The sequence below is a fragment of the Takifugu flavidus genome, chromosome 3 (genome assembly GCF_003711565.1).
Source record: "Takifugu flavidus isolate HTHZ2018 chromosome 3, ASM371156v2, whole genome shotgun sequence".
Classification (NCBI taxonomy): domain Eukaryota; kingdom Metazoa; phylum Chordata; class Actinopteri; order Tetraodontiformes; family Tetraodontidae; genus Takifugu; species Takifugu flavidus.
The window spans coordinates 15,093,916-15,098,775 of record NC_079522.1 but is presented as its reverse complement, the minus strand read 5'-3'; the positions used below and the strand labels follow the sequence as shown (position 1 = coordinate 15,098,775).

Below are 4,860 nucleotides of genomic sequence, written 5' to 3'. Positions count from 1 at the left end.
GTCACGTTGGTCCATCGGTAATTTTTATCATCCCTTCCCTAATCATCTCATGCATATATTGTCTGTGTCTCCCCTTGTGCCAGTTTGTCCTGTTACATTTGCTCATGTGGACCATGCACCTTTGTGTCATTTATGTGAAGTTTTTGGACCTCAGATCAAATAATGGTTTCTAGTTTACCGCCTGTGAGTTGAGCTTTTGGGTCCTGAAGAACCGTTCTGAAGAAGGTCCCGTGTTACAGCAAAGTGGTGTCTTATTAAATGTAAATATATATTCAGCTGCCATATTGTCATTATTCTCAAAATTAGATTGTAATGTGTCCAAAAAGTTGAGCCGGGCTGATGTCATGAGGAAGCTTACAAACTAAAAGATGCTACCTGATGAACAAAGTGCCCATATAAAGTTAAAATAGGCATTGATATGTATAATGGGTGAATTAACACCATTTGTAAAGAGCACATGGATTGATGGGTTTGCTTTGAGTGGGTTATGTGTGCTATCACTTTCGCTAATAAAACACATGGCACCTGGTTGTCTGAGTGTAAAGAGTACTGCTGGCCAACAAACAAAATCCACTAGCTCAGCAGCTGGCAGTCTGACGAGCCATACACAGGTTCTCAAACAAGAGCAGTGGCGGGTTCAGCCAGATTGGAGACTTCACTTCAAGCTGAAAACATTGTCGCCTCTGCAGGACAAAGCTCCAAATCCCTTCTCTGTGTGGTGGCTGTGTGAGACTTCCACAAGGTAGTAATTTTCAGTGATAATGGGTTGATTTACTGACGCGGTAGCGGTCCACTGTGGATAAGGTGCCGGCTGTTTTAGCAGCATGGAGGGAGTATTATCCTGTCTTGCAGTTGCTGTTGAAAACTTTAATTTTGGGGACCATATGGAGATTTTTACCCCATGTGTTGTGTGTAATCACCCTAAATTGAATGGCAAAAATACATATACCAGGAGGTGGACCACTAATAATCACTGATATAATGCAGGTGGCCAAATAGGTTGTTGTCATGAAAATGTTTTGTTCATTAGATTGCTGAGTGAATGCAACCTTGAAACTATTTTCAAATGTACTTCTAAGTTATGAAAAATTGCCAGTCAAAATGCACTGAAGTCTATAGAGTTCAAAGTAGTGGATAAAATCACTTCAATCCTGTTATTTTACTCAGCCTCAACACTTGGAAATTGATTCATAAAGTGTTATGTTATGAGATTTCTCTTTTTCATTTCCCTCCAATTGCGAAGAGCCCAGATATTACACGCTGTAGAAATGACACTTTTAAATTAAGCATAAAGTTACTTTGAAATAATTTCATGTCATGATTGATTTTTCTGTGGCAAACACTGATTATTTAAGACAAAAGTGGGAACCATATTTAATATGAAAATTCAGAACAAAGGATTAGTCTTATGTTGATAGGCAAGTTGATAAATGCTCTTACAAGCTAAGACACGAGTTCTGTTAAGGATAATACATTGGATTTATTACACTCCAGAGAAGCTACATAAAATGAACAGTGAGACGTAATTTCTCTGCTGGTGCTTTAAGAAACAAGGGAACTTTTTTCATACATTTTGGTTTTGTGAGTCACTCTACTTTTTTGGAATGTTATTATCCATCATGTACTGCCTCATCAAAACAAAAAGGAAAAAAAATCACACGAAAATATTTTGGAACCTTTGACTACAACACACATTAGCTGTGACATTGTTTCAATATGCATCTACAATGTCAAAAGATTTATTTCCATTCATTGTTGCATTATTTATTTTTTTCATCTTATATTGATGATCGGAGAGTTGGAGCATTGCGGAAAGCCTTCTCCAGCACATCCCAAAGCTTCTCAATGGGCTTTTGAGGTCTGGACTCTGTGGTGGCCGATCCCTGTGTGAAAAGGAGGTCTCAAGCTCCCTGAAACACTCTTTTACAAATTGAGTCCAATGAAGTGTCAGCTTGGAATATACCTGTGACCTAAGGGAAGAAAAAAATCCATTGCGGGAATCACCTGGCCATTCACTATAACAAGGTATTTGGCCGACCTCGTTCTATGAGCACATAATGTTACTGAACCTGGACAACCCCAGATCAGACCACTGCCCCCACAGGATGGTGCAGGAGGCGCTCAGCCTCTCTTCTGGACTAATCATCATTGCTCCAGAGTCCAATCTTTATGCTCCCTAGCAACCTAATGCCTTGTTTCTGATTAGCCTCACTGATTAGTGGTTTTCTTAAGGCTACATAAATGTTCGACCTGATCCCTTGGGTGCCCTCCACATTGTGTGTTTGTGGAAAGGCTCTTACTTTACGTATTAAACACAACCGTGAGTTCTACTGCTCTTTTTTACGATTTGATTTCAAATATTTAAGGGATCACCAATCATGATTATTCATGACTTTTTTCAGAACTTATTTCTTCTCCAAATATGATGGTTCTCCACCATCTTTTCAGTTTTTAATAATGGTTTGGACAGTTCTTAACCGAGTACTAGTGGTTTCTGCCACCTCTTTAGATATTTTCACTGCTTGATGCTGCAAATGATTTGACCTTTTCTCAAACAACCACATGATCTGTCTTTTAAAAAGGTTGTTTAAGAAATGAGAAGCTACTTTTTGCATCAGTTAAAGGGGTTAAAATACTTTTTGAAAGATAATTGCCCCTGCAGTAATGATCCAATAGGAGGTTCTTACCAATTTGCTTAGTTAAGTCTAGGTGGCAACTTTTTTTTGGCCAGGCAGTGTATCTCAATGTGTCAATGTTTCCATTTCATTGATACTTTATTTCTATCTTTTGGGATTTACCATATCCGACAAGTGGAACAAACATCAATATAGGCATATAGCTCAATCTTGTTGTGTTGGCAGCAAGGAAATGTATAAGGTTCAAATCTGAAAACATATAACTCCCAGTAATAGACCATTGGTGGAATAAACTTTCGAGCCATCTCAGTCCATATTATGGAAGTATCGGCAGGTCTTTGTTTTTTTTTGTTGTTTTCTTTAAAAATCTGGCAATCTCATATAAAATTTGACTTTAAGGTCATTATAACGCATGTTAAAAAGTGCAAGTTATTGTGGTAGTTTCTGATGTTGTTTTGTTATGGTAGATTTCTCAGTTTGTTTTTTGTTTGTCCCCCAAATTGGATTAGAAAATTGTAATACAAATTGGATTAGAAAATTGTGATACAAAATGTTTTATTTTTCTAATATTTTTTCCATGTTGTCAAGCTTTTTCTCTATTGTGTTTGATTTGATTTATTCAAATTTTTGTGAGGAAACATGAAATCTGGTAGTTTCAAATTGTTTGTACGTGAAGGTTGTTTCATTAATAAATATGAAAAAATATGATCAGAACAAAAACTGGCTGAAGTTACCGTTATCTGGAAGGGTGTCATCATGTTGGTGATCACAATTACACATTCTTTCATTTCAAAAGCAAGTGAAGTGAAGAACAAATTGGTCTCTTGAACTGGCGGGCCCACTTACGAAGGTGCGGCTATGTCAGTTTTTTTGTTTGTTCGCTAAAATTACTTTTGCTCTTTTAATTGGCGCTTTCTTCTTTTTTTTGCAAACATTTTTTCTGAAGAGAATGAGATTAAAACGAACCAACACGCAGGGAAACAAACTGTGAAAATGCAATGACAATCTTGCCGATTGGGGAAAAACAAAAGTCTTTCTTTGTTGTTTGTCTTATCTCTGTTGTTATCTCTGTGTTCAGGGGGAAAAAGGTCAGACAAGAGACACTTTCCTGGCTGCTCGCGATGCCTTCACAAGCCTGTACTCACCATGGGTTTTCATATATGGTAATAATATAATAGTTTTGCTGGATGAATTTAATGCACTGACATTTGATGCTCCAGCCATATGGCTGCAAAACGATAATTGTTAAATGTAGGTTACATTGTAGGAAATCAAATAATCTGAATAAATGTTTGAGCACATCTCACCGCTGGTTTTGTAGTATATTTAACATTGTCGCTGATCTGTGCAAATTACATTGACACCTAGCAATCATTTTTCAAAGACCCCTGGTGTGTTGTCACTCCTTTTGCCAGTGTAACTCTCTTTAAACATTTATGCAATTAAAAAAAATTACTCAAATTTATTGTGAGACATAGATTGTGGAGACATAGATTGTAATATCAAGGTGCTTTTTGGTTGATTTTTTTGTTTGTTTTTTGAGTATGTGTTTTACCCGAGGGGCTGTTGTCTCTGCAGGATTCAGAAACTTCCCCAGCACCTCCTGCGACACAGTGATGAGTCAACAAAGCGTGTCGCAAATGATTTCACCGATGAACATGCTTATTTTTGCTATCTGTCTACTGCAGTTACGCAGATTACCTGGGTCAGGCTCAGGTAAACACAGACCTCTGTCTCAATTTCTGCCTCACACAGTTATTTGGCAAGAATGTTAGTTTGCTTGTTGGGGCTTGTTAATGGGAGCTTGTATAACAAATGTTTTTCTAGAGTGTATTATTTAATTTACTGCGCACACACACTGTGTGTTATAGCTGTCCAGCTAAGTCTTGCTGTTTAACTTTAATTGTTTTTTTGGGTTTGGCATAACTGGCAGAATGGCATTTATAGGGGGGGGAAATTATTGTCTCTTGCTCTGAAAATATATTAATAAATTCAGCTCTAATGCTCCCAACAAAACATCCCTTTATGTTCATTGGATTTTAATGCCTCTTGAAAGCTTTGATTTACTTTCTTCCTTTTCATCTGAATATGACTGCTGGGAAATAATAATGTTTGGGATGGAAGGCTTCCCTCTGAACTCGGCTGCCTGTTTCATTTTGGCTGCATTACTTAGGGCTCTTAAACCCCGGGCATACTCAAGCACCCATCTGAGTCATTCAACCTT

At 37.6% G+C, this 4,860-nt stretch overlaps 1 long non-coding RNA gene across 1 annotated transcript; it reads left to right on the top strand.

The window, feature by feature from the left end:
• The first annotated feature begins 579 nt into the window (after positions 1-579).
• On the top strand, positions 580-4,652 carry LOC130522648 (uncharacterized). Its single transcript, XR_008949664.1, has 3 exons — positions 580-742; positions 3,715-3,799; positions 4,215-4,652. It is a non-coding gene; the product is annotated as an uncharacterized LOC130522648 (long non-coding RNA).
• Positions 4,653-4,860: the final 208 nt, after the last annotated feature.